The sequence below is a fragment of the Dendrobates tinctorius genome, unplaced genomic scaffold (assembly GCF_039654945.1).
Source record: "Dendrobates tinctorius isolate UK_male_01 unplaced genomic scaffold, ASM3965494v1 ptg000021l, whole genome shotgun sequence".
NCBI lineage: Eukaryota > Metazoa > Chordata > Amphibia > Anura > Dendrobatidae > Dendrobates > Dendrobates tinctorius.
This window is the reverse complement of record NW_027361689.1, coordinates 11,913,793-11,932,813: the sequence shown is the minus strand read 5'-3', so window position 1 is coordinate 11,932,813 and position 19,021 is coordinate 11,913,793.

Sequence of the window (19,021 nt, the reverse complement as noted above, 5' to 3'; positions counted from 1 at the left end):
ACAAGGAACCCATCTTCTATCTGCGAAGAATGTGAGTATATTACATTATATGCCTGTCCTTTTAAATTATGTATGTACTAATGATTTTTATTATTTTTACATGCAGTATGTCTTCAGAATCCGAGTATTCCCCATCGCGGCAGGAATTGGTGCAAGCAGACCGTGAGGTGATTATTTTCGTGCATCTGGTAAGTATATCTGCAGCTTCTCCAAATCTCTTACGTTTTTTTCAACTTTTTTAAGACATCGTCATCATCATCTTCTGCGGACGGGACTAGTGAGGGCGAAGAGCAGGAGCAGCGAAGCCAAGTCCCGGTGGTGATACGGAATGTATGTATCAAATGATTTGTAATGTTCTTTATTTTTTATCTTCTATTTTTACTCTTTTTTATGTTTCTTTTTTTGTAACTTTTTATTCAATTTAAATTTGATTATTCTAATGAATGTGTTTTGTCTAGGTTCCACAACGGGATGAAGACGTCTACCTGGATAATGAGCAGCTCATCAGCCTGGTCCAGGAGCGTTCGCCGTTGTGGGACAGCCGTGACCGGCTGCACAAGGACATTGTGGTGACCCGGCGGCTATGGAATGAGGTGGCCACAGCGTTGATGGATGGCTGGGACAGCGCCACAGCATCCTCCAAAAAGGCGTTTAGTGAGTATTTCCCTGCTCTGTATTGTGCCGCAGTGACTGTTGTCCTTGACGGCACTGTTGGGTTTCGTGCTAGGCATATTCTAGCAGGAAACCCAACAGTGTCATCGGGGTCTACAGTGACTGCTTTGAGTATTGTATTGCTACATTGTGCCGCAGTGACTGTTGTCCTTGACGGCACTGTTGGGTTTCGTGCTAGGTGTATTCTAGCAGGAAACCCAACAGTGTCATCGGGGTCTACAGTGACTGCTTTGAGTATTGTATTGCTACATTGTGCCGCAGTGACTGTTGTCCTTGACGGCACTGTTGGGTTTCGTGCTAGGTGTATTCTAGCAGGAAACCCAACAGTGTCATCGGGGTCTACAGTGACTGCTTTGAGTATTGTATTGCTACATTGTGCCGCAGTGACTGTTGTCCTTGACGGCACTGTTGGGTTTCGTGCTAGGTGTATTCTAGCAGGAAACCCAACAGTGTCATCGGGGTCTACAGTGACTGCTTTGAGTATTGTATTGCTACATTGTGCCGCAGTGACTGTTGTCCTTGACGGCACTGTTGGGTTTCGTGCTAGGTGTATTCTAGCAGGAAACCCAACAGTGTCATCGGGGTCTACAGTGACTGCTTTGAGTATTGTATTGCTATATTGTGCCGCATTGACTGTTGTCCTTGACGGCACTGTTTTTTTTTTAACAACAGTGGACAAAGTCCGAACACGTTGGCGTTCGATCAAGGACCGCTTCAACAGTGATGTTCGTGCTGAGGGCCAGGTTCGCAGTGGATCTGCGTCAAGGACCAGAACTAGATACCGTCACTATCACACGTTGCAGTTCCTAAGACCGGTCCTTGCCACGAGATCGTAAGAATTATAAATTTTGGGTTTTTATTTTTATTAATCTGTGTTTTTCTAATCCACAGCTGATGCTTCTTGTAAAGGCATGGTAGTAATGATTTTCCTTTCTTCCACAGCACCTGGAGCAGCACCCTGCAACCTGGCCCTGGAGCGGTCCTTCCTCGGACGTCCTCTGACCCGTCCCAGCCATCCGACAGCCAGGAAGCACCTTGCAGGTCAACCACACACACAGCTGGTGACCAGGAAGCTGGGCCATCAGGTGTTCCCCTGTCCCAGGTCTCTGCCACTGGTTATGCGGGCACTACCCGCCAGCGGCAGAGGGCCTTGGACCGGAATGTCTTGCCCGAGTTTATGCATTTGAGCGAGGCCTTTAATTCCAGCCTCAAGTCACTGTCCGACAGAGTTGAAAGCGGTTTTGCACTCATGGAACGTGGTTTTAACCACTTTGAACACCGCTTCAATTCTGTAGAACAGCGCCTTGACCGTCTGGAGGCCGACCTCAACAGACCAGCACACCATTTTTTTAGTAAGATTGAAAAGGGCATGGCGGAACACCTTAGTCCTGAGCAACAGCTGAATGTGCTGCAGGCCTGCAACAATGCTTTCTTGCAGGCTATGCAGCATAATCGGTACGGTCAGCAGTCAGTGGTGTCATTTCCACCTGTGCCACCATTGACTCGCTTCACCTCACTACCGACTTGTGCTGCATACCACTGCACGGACACCTCTATTCAAAGCCAGGACACCCACCGTTACACCACCACAAGTCTGAGTGCAGCTGGTCACTTCACCGACACCACCATGGCAAGCGCTGCTCCTGTCTGGAGCACCACCGCCACTCCCATGCATGCGTGGAGCTCAGCCACCACTAGGCAAACATGGAACAGCCCTGCCGCTACAACAACATGTAGTAGCCCTGCCACCACCACTCTGCAAACCTGGACCATCACTGCCGCCACCAGTCCTCCTGCAAGGACGAGCACTGCCAACGAAGAGCAGCAGCAGCAGCCACCTCAGCAGCAGCAGCCACCTCAGCAGCAGCCACCTCAGCAGCAGCAGCAGCCACCTCAGCAGCAGCAGCAGCCACCTCAGCAGCAGCAACCACCTCAGCAGCAGCAGCAGCCACCTCAGCAGCAGCAGCAGCCACCTCAGCAGCAGCCGCCACCTCAGCAGCAGCAGCAGCCACCTCAGCAGCAGCAGCAGCCACACCAGCAGACGGGGGACCTACATTCAATATTTGCCCCTAGTTCAAGGCGAAATCTATCAAGGCGGGCATTGGGCCAAAGTCGGTCCAGGCACACAAGCCTACGGCGACATGCCATTACAACTAATGTACCTGAACAGATTTCCTCTCCTCCAAGTGTTCCTAGTTTAATTCCCTTAACTGGACTACCTTCCCCCACAAGTTTTGTTGCCCCTTCCCCTCAAACACCGTCTTCAACTGCAAGTGTTGCATATTCCCTGCACACCCCCAAATTGAAACCATCTGCCCCCAAACGCCGGAAAAAATAATTTTTTGGTTTATTTTTGTGATTAAAAATAAATTTACATTTGTGGTTCACCATTACAAAGTTTCATTAATGTTGTTTGCGCCGCTCACACACACTGATGGGTAAATACATGTTAAAAACTAACCCAAGGCCTAGTATAGTCATATGTGAAATAACACGGACTAGTATAGTAATACCAAGGCCTAGTGTAATAACTCGAGTTTTACCAACTTGGATCTGGTTTCATGAAAAACAAACTGTTGAAACTTGTCTTAAAAATAAGTTTCTTTCTAGTTTCACCAGTTTGTTTTTTGTGAAACAAGATGCTAGTTGTTAAAAATCGAGTTATTACAGTAGGCCTTGGTATGACTATACTAGGCCGTGGTATTTCACATATTACTATACTACTAGCCCCAAGGCCTACTATACTCATATTTGAAATACCACGGCCTAGTGTAGTCATTACAAGGCCTAGTGTAATAACTCTAGTTTTACCAACTAGAATCTGGTTTCATGAAAAACAAACTGTTGAAACTTGTCAAGTTTCACCAGTTTGTTTTTCGTGAAACAAGATCCTAGTTGGTAAAAATCGAGTAGGCCTTGGTATTACTATACTAGGCCGTTGTATTTCACATATTACTATACTACTAGCCCCAAGGCCTACTATACTCATATTTGAAATACCACGGCCTAGTGTAGTCATTCCAAGGCCTAGTGTAATAACTCTAGTTTTACCAACTAGAATCTGGTTTCATGAAAAACAAACTGTTGAAACTTGTCTAAAAAATAAGTTTCTTTCTAGTTTCACCAGTTTGTTTTTTGTGAAACAAGATGCTAGTTGTTAAAAATCGAGTTATTACAGTAGGCCTTGGTATGACTATACTAGGCCGTGGTATTTCACATATTACTATACTACTAGCCCCAAGGCCTACTATACTCATATTTGAAATACCACGGCCTAGTGTAGTCATTACAAGGCCTAGTGTAATACTCGAGTTTTACCAACTAGAATCTGGTTTCATGAAAAACAAACTGTTGAAACTTGTCAAGTTTCACCAGTTTGTTTTTCGTGAAACAAGATCCTAGTTGGCAAAAATCGAGTAGGCCTTGGTATGACTATACTAGGCCGTGGTATTTCACATATGACTATACTAGTAGGCCCAAGGCCTACTATACTCATATTTGAAATACCACGGCCTAGTATAGTCATTCCAAGGCCTAGTGTAATAACTTGTAAGTTGGAATGGAGCAGATTACATTCATCCACTCAATGCTGACTTGTATTCCCCATGGACTTTCATTGGGGTTGGGTTTTGAGGGTTGTGTTTTGAGAAAATCACATACTTTTTTTTCAACTAGTTGCACAATTTTCTCTTGAAAAAAATTGGTTTCCCGATTCATGGCCTGCAGCTTTGCTCGTTCCAATATATTTTTATTTAATTGGAGTTTAAAAAATATAGTGCACTCAGTAATGGTATCAAATAAGGTTTTTTATTACCATAAACAAACAAAAACATTACACCATTTCATCTTGCCAGTGCACCCGTCCTACATCAGAAATAAAGTAGGCCGCAAATTGGTCCCTCATTTGGCCAACTTCAACGGATGACCTGAGAGTGTGCTGAGTGAATTCAGGCAATGGGTTAGGAGCATCATCGTCCAGTTCAAAGGTCGGGTGCTCTTTAGCCATCACAAAGTTATGTAGAACCACACAGGCCTTCACCACCTCATCGACTGTTTCAAGTTTAAGATTAATGGCCGTGCCCAGAATTCGCCATCTGGAGACAAGAATCCCAAAAGCACACTCGACAGTTCTTCTGGCCCTGGTCAGCCTGTAATTAAATATTTTTTTGGTGTGATCCAAGTCCCGGCTGGAGTAGGGTTTCAGTAAGTTTCCGCACATTTGAAAAGCCTCATCGCCAACCATTACAAAGGGCAGTGGCGGAGCTTCGGTGTGAGGAAGAGGCCGTGGCATAGGGAAATTAAATTGGTTGCCATACAACCTCCGGCCCATGTCTGAGTTTTTAAAAGCCTGTGAGTCATTACCACGGCCAAATGCTCTAATGTCCACTGCTACAAACATACATCCGGCATCCGCAATCGCCATGAGTACTATTGAAAAGTACTTTTTGTAATTATAGTACTCAGATCCCGTTCTTTGGGGTTTGATGATCCGTATGTGTTTACCATCAACAGCTCCCAAACAGTTGGGAAAATTGCATACTGTCCAGAATTTGTCAGCAATTTCCATCCACTTTTCAGCGGTGGGCAGGGGCATAAATTCTGGACAAAGAACATTCCAGAGAGCCCGGCAGGTGTCAGCAACAATTCCAGACAAGGTAGAGATTCCAATACGGTACTGGAAGTGTAGTGAAGATAGGGTTTCTCCAGTCACCAGGAATCTGTGAACAGACAAAGAAGTAAAATTAATATTTATGTATATTATTTTAAAAAACTATAAAATAAAATATTAGTACATTCACGAAAACTAATTACTAGAGTTGAGCGATACCAGCCGATACTTGAAAATATCGGATCGGAATGGATCGGCCGATCTTTAAAAAAGTATCGGTATCGCCGATTCCGATACCGGGAACCAATGCAAGTCAATGGGGCCAAAATATCGGAATTAAAAAAAACCCTTTCTTTCCTTGTAGGTTAATTCTACATGAAGAAAAACAACTAAGAATAATGTAGAATGTATTGTGGGAGGTGGAGGAGACATTAAAGCCATAGAGGTTTAGCCCAATCAAATGGAATAGCAGGAATTAAACTTTTTTTTTAAAGATGTTAGGAGTTACAAAGATATTGACTATGTTAGCCTCATTTATATTTTGCCAGACATGTATGTCTTCTTCTTCTACTTCCTTTTTTTACATTCTTCTTCTTCTTCTTCTACTTCCTTTTTTTACATTCTTCTTCTTCTTCTTCTACTTCCTTTTTTACATTCTTCTTCTTCTTCTTCTACTTCCTTTTTTTACATTCTTCTTCTTATTCCTTTTTTTACATTCTTCTTCTTCTTCTTCTACTTCCTTTTTTTACATTCTTCTTCTTCTTCTTCTTCTTCTTCTTCCTTTTCTTACATTCTTCATATTCTTCTTATTCAACAATTATTATTCTACATATTCAGCTTCTTCATCTTCTTCCTATTCTTCTTCATCATATTCTTGTTTGTGTCAGGCATTCCTGTAGTTGTTATCTAGAAAAGTTAGAAGTTTACACCTTCCGTTCTGCCTGTCACAAAAGATTTACAACAGGATTTGTCCGCGTTCAGTTTGGCCCGCAGCAGCAGGCCTTTTCCAGGGGCACCACGAGGAGGAACGGACTCACCCCCATACACTGCTTAGTCTTCTTCTGCTTATAAATAAGATAATATCATTTGCTCAGAGTATTAGTCTTATGCTTAATGTTCTTCTGCTTTGTTTTTTTTATGCTTCTTTGTCTTCTCTCTCTTGTTGTTCTGCATCTTGGTGGTTGTCTTCCTGTTCTTTGTCCTCTTGAACCAGCTGACGGTACTGGCACCCGGAGGGGCAGCAGAAGGAACAAGAGCCAATGGCACTACCGAGGACCAGCTGACGGTGCTGGAACCCGGTTACTAAGCAGGAGGTACCTGTGCTACAAAGCACTACCAAGGACCAGCAGACGTTGCCGAAACTCGGATACCGAGATGGAGGCACCTAGGCCAAAGGCTCTGACGAGAACCAGCTGACGGTGCTGGAACCCGGAGGGGTAGCATAAGCTGCAAGAGCAAATGGAAATAGCGAGGACCAGCTGACAGTGCTGGCACCCGGAGGGGCAGCAGAAGGAATAAGAGCCAATGGCACAACCGAGGACCAGCTGACGGTGCTGGAACCCGGTTACTAAGCAGGAGGTACCTGTGCTACAAAGCACTACCAAGGACCAGCAGACGTTGCCGGAACTCGGATACCGAGATGGAGGCACCTAGGCCAAAGGCTCTGACGAGAACCAGCTGACGGTGCTGGAACCCGGAGGGGTAGCATAAGCTGCAAGAGCAAATGGAAATAGCGAGGACCAGCTGACAGTGCTGGCACCCGGAGGGGCAGCAGAAGGAATAAGAGCCAATGGCACAACCGAGGACCAGCTGACGGTGCTGGAACCCGGTTACTAAGCAGGAGGTACCTGTGCTACAAAGCACTACCAAGGACCAGCAGACGTTGCCGAAACTCGGATACCGAGATGGAGGCACCTAGGCCAAAGGCTCTGACGAGAACCAGCTGACGGTGCTGGAACCCGGAGGGGTAGCATAAGCTGCAAGAGCAAATGGAAATAGCGAGGACCAGCTGACAGTGCTGGCACCCGGAGGGGCAGCAGAAGGAATAAGAGCCAATGGCACAACCGAGGACCAGCTGACGGTGCTGGAACCCGGTTACTAAGCAGGAGGTACCTGTGCTACAAAGCACTACCAAGGACCAGCAGACGTTGCCGGAACTCGGATACCGAGATGGAGGCACCTAGGCCAAAGGCTCTGATGAGAACCAGCTGACGGTGCTGGAACCCGGAGGGGTATCAGAAGTTACCCCTGAAAAGCAAAGTTGGCATGGCGCAAGCTGGCCGCAGTTACCGAATCACACAGTCCTACAGGGGGTGCTTGTCCTACTGGCACTATGGAACAAACCTTTCTTACCAGAACCCGCAGTCCACATAGGAAGCACCTAAACTGCTGGCACCCTAGCCTCGGCTAACCCAACCGCAACACGACATGGCAACTTGGGGTGGCAAACTGACATTGACACTTCCCGGAAACAGCAGGCAGGGCTGGAACCAAGCTGGGCAGGAGGGAGTGCCCGTGCCAAAGTCAGTTATGAGCAGCAACTGGCGATGTTGGAGCCCAGGACAAGCACTTAGCAGGCTGAGGCCTGATGTGCTGTCAATTGGGAGGCAGCAGGACAGATTGCCATCAAAACAGCAGGGGAACAGCTGACGTTACTGAACCCCACAAACACAGGAGCTAGTGTTTTACTCTGTGAAGACGGCACTTCCGAGCAACAACTGGCTGTGTTGAAGCCCAGGGACAAGCACGGAGCAGGCTTAGGCTGCATTGAAGAAATTTTAAGATCGGTTGTAGACTACTAATTTGAACCAAGCTCCACTTAGGCCTGTGGCTTCACTGATTTTCGTATTTCCCCTGTCCTCCAACCCCGCCAGTTACAGCTCCGAAGTGGCGTCTGCACAATCCACACTTGTTCCTGTGTTACAGGTGTTCAGTCCGGTCAGTTAATCCCCTGATGTGTGTCCGGCAATGTCGCCTGCTCTGTCCACATTCCCATAATGAGAATAATGGGAATGTGGACAGAGCAGGCGACATTGCTGGACACACATCAGGGGATTAACTGACCGGACTGAACACCTGTAACACAGGAACAAGTGTGGATTGTGCAGACGCCACTTCGGAGCTGTAACTGGCAGGGTTGGAGGACAGGGGAAATACGAGAGACAGTGGAGCCACAGGCCTAATTGGAGCACGGTTAAAAATCAGTAGTGGTACGACTGTGTAGGCAGCAGGAGACTTTGCCATCCACACAGCAGGGGATCAGCTGACATTACTGAACCCCACTGAGACACGGGAGCAAGTATCTCTTTCCGTGTGGACGGCACTTCCGAACTACAACTGGCTGTGTTGAAGCCCAGGAAATAGGAGGGTGTAGGCAGAGGCCTACTGTATTTTGAATGAGGTGACAGCAGGAGAGACTGCCATCCACACAGCAGGGGATCAGCTGACATTACTGAACCCCACTGAGACACGGGAGCAAGTATCTCTTTCCGTGTGGACGGCACTTCCGAACTACAACTGGCTGTGTTGAAGCCCAGGAAATAGGAGGGTGTAGGCAGAGGCCTACTGTATTTTGAATGAGTTTACAGCAGGAGAGACTGCCATCCACACAGCAGGGGATCAGCTGACTTAACTGAACCCCACTGAGACACGGGAGCAAGTATCTCTTTCCGTGTGGACGGCACTTCCGAACTACAACTGGCTGTGTTGAAGCCCAGGAAATAGGAGGGTGTAGGCAGAGGCCTACTGTATTTTGAATGAGGTGACAGCAGGAGAGACTGCCATCCACACAGCAGGGGATCAGCTGACATTACTGAACCCCACTGAGACACGGGAGCAAGTATCTCTTTCCGTGTGGACGGCACTTCCGAACTACAACTGGCTGTGTTGAAGCCCAGGAAATAGGAGGGTGTAGGCAGAGGCCTACTGTATTTTGAATGAGGTGACAGCAGGAGAGACTGCCATCCACACAGCAGGGGATCAGCTGACATTACTGAACCCCACTGAGACACGGGAGCAAGTATCTCTTTCCGTGTGGACGGCACTTCCGAACTACAACTGGCTGTGTTGAAGCCCAGGAAATAGGAGGGTGTAGGCAGAGGCCTACTGTATTTTGAATGAGTTTACAGCAGGAGAGACTGCCATCCACACAGCAGGGGATCAGCTGACATTACTGAACCCCACTGAGACACGGGAGCAAGTATCTCTTTCCGTGTGGACGGCACTTCCGAACTACAACTGGCTGTGTTGAAGCCCAGGAAATAGGAGGGTGTAGGCAGAGGCCTACTGTATTTTGAATGAGGTGACAGCAGGAGAGACTGCCATCCACACAGCAGGGGATCAGCTGACTTTACTGAACCCCACTGAGACACGGGAGCAAGTATCTCTTTCCGTGTGGACGGCACTTCCGAACTACAACTGGCTGTGTTGAAGCCCAGGAAATAGGAGGGTGTAGGCAGAGGCCTACTGTATTTTGAATGAGGTGACAGCAGGAGAGACTGCCATCCACACAGCAGGGGATCAGCTGACATTACTGAACCCCACTGAGACACGGGAGCAAGTATCTCTTTCCGTGTGGACGGCACTTCCGAACTACAACTGGCTGTGTTGAAGCCCAGGAAATAGGAGGGTGTAGGCAGAGGCCTACTGTATTTTGAATGAGTTTACAGCAGGAGAGACTGCCATCCACACAGCAGGGGATCAGCTGACTTAACTGAACCCCACTGAGACACGGGAGCAAGTATCTCTTTCCGTGTGGACGGCACTTCCGAACTACAACTGGCTGTGTTGAAGCCCAGGAAATAGGAGGGTGTAGGCAGAGGCCTACTGTATTTTGAATGAGGTGACAGCAGGAGAAACTGCCATCCACACAGCAGGGGATCAGCTGACATTACTGAACCCCACTGAGACACGGGAGCAAGTATCTCTTTCCGTGTGGACGGCACTTCCGAACTACAACTGGCTGTGTTGAAGCCCAGGAAATAGGAGGGTGTAGGCAGAGGCCTACTGTATTTTGAATGAGGTGACAGCAGGAGAGACTGCCATCCACACAGCAGGGGATCAGCTGACATTACTGAACCCCACTGAGACACGGGAGCAAGTATCTCTTTCCGTGTGGACGGCACTTCCGAACTACAACTGGCTGTGTTGAAGCCCAGGAAATAGGAGGGTGTAGGCAGAGGCCTACTGTATTTTGAATGAGGTGACAGCAGGAGAGACTGCCATCCACACAGCAGGGGATCAGCTGACATTACTGAACCCCACTGAGACACGGGAGCAAGTATCTCTTTCCGTGTGGACGGCACTTCCGAACTACAACTGGCTGTGTTGAAGCCCAGGAAATAGGAGGGTGTAGGCAGAGGCCTACTGTATTTTGAATGAGGTGACAGCAGGAGAGACTGCCATCCACACAGCAGGGGATCAGCTGACGTTACTGAACCCCACTGAGACACGGGAGCAAGTATCTCTTTCCGTGTGGACGGCACTTCCGAACTACAACTGGCTGTGTTGAAGCCCAGGAAATAGGAGGGTGTAGGCAGAGGCCTACTGTCTTTGTAATGCGGAGACAGCAGGAGAGACTGCCATCTCCACAGCAGGGGATCAGCTGGCAATGATGAACCCCACTAACACTTGAACGAATGTGTTTGGCTCTGTGGAGACGACACTTCTGAACACCAACTGACGCTGTTGGAGCCCAGGATTAGGCGAGGAGCAGGCTGGGGCCTACTGGATTTTGGCACGTGAAGGCAGCAGGAGACTTGCCATCTCCACAGCAGGGGAACAGCTGGCAGTGCTGAACCCCACTAACACTCTAACGAAGGTGTTTGGCTCTGTGGAGATGACACTTCTGAACACCAACTGACGCTGTTGGAGCCCAGGATTAGGCGAGGAGCAGGCTGGGGCCTACTGGATTTTGGCAGGTGAAGGCAGCAGGAGACTTGCCATCTCCACAGCAGGGGAACAGCTGGCAGTGCTGAACCCCACTAACACTCTAACGAATGTGTTTGGCTCTGTGGAGACGACACTTCTGAACACCAACTGACGCTGTTGGAGCCCAGGATTAGGCGAGGAGCAGGCTGGGGCCTACTGGATTTTGGCAGGTGAAGGCAGCAGGAGACTTGCCATCTCCACAGCAGGGGAACAGCTGGCAGTGCTGAACCCCACTAACACTCTAACGAAGGTGTTTGGCTCTGTGGAGACGACACTTCTGAACACCAACTGACGCTGTTGGAGCCCAGGATTAGGCGAGGAGCAGGCTGGGGCCTACTGGATTTTGGCAGGTGAAGGCAGCAGGAGACTTGCCATCTCCACAGCAGGGGAACAGCTGGCAGTGCTGAACCCCACTAACACTCTAACGAAGGTGTTTGTCTCTGTGGAGACGACACTTCTGAACACCAACTGACGCTGTTGGAGCCCAGGATTAGGCGAGGAGCAGGCTGGGGCCTACTGGATTTTGGCAGGTGAAGGCAGCAGGAGACTTGCCATCTCCACAGCAGGGGAACAGCTGGCAGTGCTGAACCCCACTAACACTCTAACGAAGGTGTTTGTCTCTGTGGAGACGACACTTCTGAACACCAACTGACGCTGTTGGAGCCCAGGATTAGGCGAGGAGCAGGCTGGGGCCTACTGGATTTTGGCAGGTGAAGGCAGCAGGAGACTTGCCATCTCCACAGCAGGGGAACAGCTGGCAGTGCTGAACCCCACTAACACTCTAACGAAGGTGTTTGGCTCTGTGGAGACGACACTTCTGAACACCAACTGACGCTGTTGGAGCCCAGGATTAGGCGAGGAGCAGGCTGGGGCCTACTGGATTTTGGCAGGTGAAGGCAGCAGGAGACTTGCCATCTCCACAGCAGGGGAACAGCTGGCAGTGCTGAACCCCACTAACACTCTAACGAAGGTGTTTGTCTCTGTGGAGACGACACTTCTGAACACCAACTGACGCTGTTGGAGCCCAGGATTAGGCGAGGAGCAGGCTGGAGCCTACTGGATTTTGGCAGGTGAAGGCAGCAGGAGACTTGCCATCTCCACAGCAGGGGAACAGCTGGCAGTGCTGAACCCCACTAACACTCTAACGAATGTGTTTGGCTCTGTGGAGACGACACTTCTGAACACCAACTGAAGCTGTTGGAGCCCAGGATTACGCATGCCGCATGCAGAGGCCAATGGGCAGCGGTTTTTATGGAGGTTGTGGACTACTACTGATTCTAACCATGCTCCACTTAGGCCTCTGGCTCCACTGTCTCTACTATTTACCCTGGCCTCCAACCCCACCAGCTACATCTCTGAAGTGGCGTCAGCACAATCTACACTTGTTCCTGTGTTACTGGTGCTCAGTCCCGTCAGTTGATCCCCTGATGTTTGTCCGGCAAGTTCGCCAGCTCTGTCCTCATTCCCACTACTGGTTATGGGAATGTGGACAGAGCAGGAGACCTTGCCGGACACACATCAGGGGATAAACTGATGGGACTGAGCCACAGGAACACAGGAACAAGTGTAGATTGTGCTGACGCCACTTCAGAGATGTAGATGGCGGGGTTGGAGGTCAGGGGAAATAGTAGAGACAGTGGAGCCAGAGACCTAAGTTGGGCACGGTTAAAAATCAGTAGTGGTTTGAATGTTGATGGAGCTGGTGACTTTGCCGTCCACACAGCAGGGGATCAGCTGGCATTACTGAACCCCACTAACACAGGAGCTAGTGTGTTTCTCTGTGCAGATGACACATCTGAGCGACAACTGGCTGTGTTGAAGCAAAGGGATTATAGTTCAGGTGGTAGAAAAATGAACACACCAGCAGACCTGGATACAGTTGCCAACCACTAATTTAGTCTGTAAGAGGAATGGCAAAGTCTTTGGAGATCCAGGCCTTGTTCATTTTCAGAAAAGTCAGCTGGTCAACATTATCGGAAGATAGTCGCGTGCGACGGTCTGTTAGTACACCACCTGCGGCACTAAAGACACGTTCCGATAATACACTGGCAGCAGGGCAAGCCAGCACCTCCAATGCATACTGGCTAAGCTCTGGCCATGTATCCAGCTTAGAGACCCAAAACTTGAAGGGGGAAGAGCCATCTGGGAGTACAGCGACAGGGCAAGACATGTAGTCTGACACCATCTGACGGAAGCGTTGCCTCCTGCTGACTCGAGGCGTCGCTGATGGTGTAGACAATTGTGGTGGACACACAAAACTTTGCCACATTTGGGCCATAATGGTCTTGCCTTGTGCTGCGGCGCTGCCTCTGCTCCCTCTTTGTGCAGAGTTTCCTCCACTGCCTCGACGCACAGAGCTGCTTTGTAAAGCACTAGCAACAATGCTGTCGGGTGGAATGGAAAACATTATGGACTGCACCAGTGACTCTTCGTACTCCCGCATTTTACGCTCCCGGTTCAACGTTGGTATGAGCCTTTGTACGCTGTCCCGGTAGCGAGGATCTAGGAGGGTGTACACCCAATAATCAGCCGAGACGAGAATGTGGGCGATGCGGCGGTCGTTTCTCAGGCACTGCAGCATGAAATCAACCATGTGCTGCAGACTCCCAACTGCCAAAGAACCGCTGTCCCCTGTTTGAGGCGTGACCTCGGCCTGCTCTGCATCACCCCACCCTCGCTGTACATACTGAGTAGAGGTTTGTGTACCTCCCTCCTCTGGAGAGATGTCTTCCTCCTCCATCGACTCCTCCTCATCCTCCTCACAAAGTGTCCCCTGCCTAGGCCTTTGTGAGGAAACACGTAGCGCAGACTGTCCAGAAGCAGATGGCATTTGGGACTCCTCATCCTCCACCTCTTCTGAAACCTCATCCCTTAGTGCTTGCAGTGTTTGTTGAAGCAGGCAGATAAGGGGGACAGTCATGCTGACTAGTGCATCATCTGCACTCGCCATCCGCGTGGATTCATCGAAGGCACGCAAAACGAGGCAGATGTCCTTCATAGAGGCCCACTCAATGGTGCTGAAGTGTGAACGGCGCACAGTGCGACTTGTTTGCGCCTGATGCAGCTGGTACTCCATGACTGCTGCCTGCTGCTCACACAACCGCTCCAACATATGTAACGTTGAATTCCACCGGGTGGGTAGGTCACATATGATGCGATGTTCCGGAAGGCCAAATCGTCGCTGCAGAGCAGCGAGGCGCGATCTTGCCGTGCTGGAACGTCACAAGTGAGCGCACTCTATGCGGACCTTGTGCAACAGTGCAGCAAGATCCGGATAGTCCCTCAGAAAGCTCTGCACGACCAAGTTAAGAACATGTGCCAGACATGGGATGTGTGTGAGGTTGCCTAGGCCAAGAGCTGCCACCAGATTTCGGCCATTGTCACACACTACCAAGCCCGGCTGGAGATTCGCTGGCCCAAACCACACATCGCTCTCCAGCTTGATAGCATTCCAGAGCTCCTGCGCTGTGTGGCTTCGATTCCCCAAAGAAATTAATTTGAGTACAGCCTGTTGACGTTTGGCCACGGCTGTGCTCATATCGGTCGTAACAGGCTCCTGCTCTGCTGTTTCTGAGGAACTTGAGTAGGAGGAGGAGTCTATGTGTACAGACTGGAGTCCTGCAATCCGTGGCGTTGGAAGAACACGTACAGCTCCACTCTCCAGATCCGTACCCGGCTCCACAACATTGACCCAGTGGGCAGTGAGGGAAAGGTATCGTCCCTGTCCATGGTTACTGGTCCACGCATCGGTGGTCAGGTGGACCTTGCTACTAACGGCGTTTAGTAGCGCATGTTTTATTTTGCCCTCAACATGTTTCTGCAGGGCAGGGACGGCTCGCCTGCTGAAATAAAAGCGGCTGGGCACGTTGTATTGGGGGACTGCCAATGCCATTAAGTCCCGGAAGGTGTCAGTGTCCACCAGCCTGAATGACAGCATTTCAACTGCCAGAAGTTTGGCAATGCCAGCATTCAGAGACTGTGCTCGGGGATGGTTTGCCGAGTAAGGGCGCCTTTTATCCCATGCCTGTGCTACCGATGGCTGTGATGGATGGGAACGTGCTGCTATGGGTGTAATCTGACAGGGTCTCCGGACAACAGTGGCAGAGGTTCTTCCTTGGCGATCCTGTGAGGAAGCCGAACCAGCAGTGTGTGAGCTGGAGGAAGAGGGCCCAACACGAACTGAAGAGGTGGTAGGTGGTGCTGTACGTTGGCCTACGTCTTCAGGGTGTCTCTGCAACTCCAACTCGTGCTTGGTGCGCACATGTTTCCACATATTTGTGGTATTGAGGTTGCTGACATTTCTCCCTCTTTTGACTCTCTGATGACACAGCTTGCATTTGACAAAGCAAATGTCATCTGCAACTGTGTCAAAAAAGGACCACGCACTGCAACTCTTGTGAGCGCCCGGTTTGCCTTTGGAAGGAGGAATGCTCCTAACGGGTGCCGAAGTGGAGGGTACAGGCAACCAAGTCTTCCCCCTCCCTCTGCCTCCTGTTTTGGCCGGTAGGGGAATCTCTTCCTCCGAGCTGCTCCCACCACCTTCCTGTTGCTCACGCCATGATGGGTCAAGGACCTCATCATCTTCCCTCCCCTCTTCAAACAGCTGCTTCTCCGGGGTTGTCTCGCCAGCACCGTACGCACCAGAAAGTGGCAACTGAGTCTCGTCATCAACTGATGCGTACTGAGGTGTGCTGACCATAGGCACTTGCCCACTCGCCTCTTCAGATTCAGAGGGACAAAGAAGTTGCGCATCACTGCATACTCCCTCTTCTTCACATTCAGGAATGCTGCTTGGCTGGCCCCCTCTTTCCAAGCCAACAGATTCCGAGAACAGAAGTAGAGACTGTGATGGCTCCTGTCCATGTCTCTCTGACTGCCTGGGCACTTTGGCAGGTGGTGAAGAGACAGATGGTTGCTCTTCGGTGCTCTGACCCTGAGAGGATGCGGAAGTAATTGAAGTCGATGCGTTAGCTGCCATCCATCCGACAACGGCTTCAATTTGTTCCTCCCGCAGCAGTGGGGTACGTTGAGGTCCTACAAAGCTGCGCATAAAGGACTGTTGCCTGCTAAAACTGGGGGATGCTGATCCACTGGTGCCCGCAGCAGGCCCAGAATCCCAACGTCCTCTACCTGTAGAATCCCCACGTCCTCTCCCTGCAGAATCCCCACGTCCTCTCCCTGCTGAAACTCCACGCCCACGCCCACGCCCACGCGCCTTACTCCCTGCCTTCTTCATCTTGCAAGACTGCTTAAGATAGGCAAAAAAGTACAAAGGGGGGCCTTAGTGTGCTTATTCCTGAACAGCTGGTTACAGGTACAAGAAACACTAATTTTATGAAGTGTGTGTGTGTGTGGACTAGACTTTAATAGGAGCTGATGTGGCCTACACAAGTTCAAAATGTAGTGTTTGGTGAACTTTTTTTGTGGTTTCTTTTGTTGGAAACAAACTCAAAGTATGTGAACAAAGAATTGAAACTGATAGTATCACCAACTTTTTGGAGCTATTACAATGCAGGCAGGTAACCTACAATGCAAAAGATGAGGCTCCAAAAAAATTGGGTAATACTAATCTGGCTGCGCCGGCAGGGCACAAGCCAGAAAAAAAGGCTCCTCTATCTACTCCTATATAGTGTTTGCAACCAACCAATGTTGATGGATACGGATGGATGCACACTAATAGGAGAAGAAAAAATGAGCTGCACTCAAAGACAAATATGTGTGAGGCAGTGACGCACGTTGAGCGTCCTACAACCAGACGTAGCTGCAGGACACTCTACTCAGCGTGAGCTGCACTCACACACAGTCAGAGGCCTCTCAGACAGCCGTCAACAGTGCAGCTAAGTGGGCACTGGCACTGACAGGCTGCAGAAAGGCTCCGCTGTGTACTCCTTTATAGTGTTTGCAACCACCGTAGATGGAGACGGATGGATGCACACTAATAGAAGAAAAAATGAGCTGCACTCAAATAAAAATATGTGTGAGGCACTGACGCACGCTGAGCGTCCTACAGCCAGACGTAGCTGCAGGACACACTACTCAGCGTGAGCTGCACTCACACACAGTCAGAGACCTCTCAGACAGCCGTGAACAGTGCAGCAAAGTGGACACTAGCACTGAAAGGCTGCAGAAAGGCTCCGCTGTCTACTACTAGTGTTTGCAACCAACGTATATGGATACGGATGGAAGCACACTAGATTGAAATTATGTAAAAAATGCAGCTCAAAAAATAAAAGATGTATGAGGCAGCAGTGATCACACTGGGTGGCCTACAGCCTGACGTGGCTGCAGGACCCACTCCACAGCGTGAGCTGCACTCACACAGCCCTTGCAGACAGCTGTGAACACTGCTGCTAGGGCAAAGAAGGCTACAGTGGTGGTTTATGTAGCCTGGGTAAAGCACTAGATGTTTGGTGGAATCGCTATTTCTAACTGTCCCTCACAGTCTTCTACAGCAGCCTGTCCCTAACTGAATTCACAGCAGAGTGACCAGAAATGGCGGCTGCGGTGGCTTTTATAGTGCATCATGACATCATTTCGGCAGCCAATCACAGCCATGCCAATAGTTAACATGCCTACATGCCTAACAGGATGTGCCCACACTTCGGAGGATTCCCATTGGCTTAATCAAAGCAAGCAGGCTCATAGCATGATGGGAACTTCCTATTCCGATTCCGATTCCGGAATCCGATATGACAAAAGTATCGGAATTAAGTATCGGAATTCCGATACCGCTAATATCGGCCGATACCCGATACTTGCGGTATCGGAATGCTCAACACTACTAATTACCCAAGGTTCTGAATACTAAATTTAAAAAAAAAACATCAGACCGCACCCCTTGGTTTTTAAAACATACCGTAATGTCACCAGTAGCCGTTCCTCAGGAGGAATCGCACGACGGAGCTGTGTGTCCTGTCTCCGGATGGATTGTTGGACACGAGCAAGCAAATCCATGAAACTTTCGTGGGACATCTGGATATAATCTGTAAATTTCTCCGGGTTTGACTGGAGCTCGCTGTAGAGGGTGTGGTATGCCCCACGGCTCTCCCGGAGTTCAACAATCAGATGTATCCACATACGCCGCCGTCTTCGCTGCCTCTCTCTCTTCCTTTGTTCATGGCAAGCAACTGCATACGCCTGAGCCATCGCGATGTCCAAATCCAAGTTGAAGTGAAAACTCTTCCAGCGCAGATCCATGGTCACGAGAAGAATCAAGCAAATGTGAAGAATACTGTAGACAGGGTCTATATATTAACATACCACACCCACAATGAAGTCCCATTGGTCTTGTGTGTTGTTGAATGGTTGTTTTTTCTTTTTTTTGGGGTTTTTCCAAAGTCTGTAAAAAAACGCAAACGCACAAAAAACGCATACAAACGCACAAAAACGCTGCGTTTTTTTCCTGCATGCGCATAAAAATGCTTGAAAAAAACGCAGCGTTTGTATGCATTTGTATGCGTTTTTTTAATGCGTTTTTTTGCGGGAAAACCGCGCAGCAAAAAAAAGCAAGTGTGAAACTAGCCTAAGATGCATCTGATTATAAGACGCACCCCCAAATTTGGTGAAGAAAAAAAGAAAACTTTTTTTATGTTAAATGGTGGTGTGTATTTTAATGCCAGTGTCTGTCTTTCAAATCTTATATCATATATGTCCCTCATCCTGGTATCTATATAACCCCCATCCTGGCACATTGCCCCCTTGTGCTGGCACATAGCCCCCCATCCCATCCTGGATATGACCCCCCAGTCACTATATGCCCCCTGCTGGCACTCACATGGCCCCCTCTCTCTATATGCCCCCCTGCTGGCACGC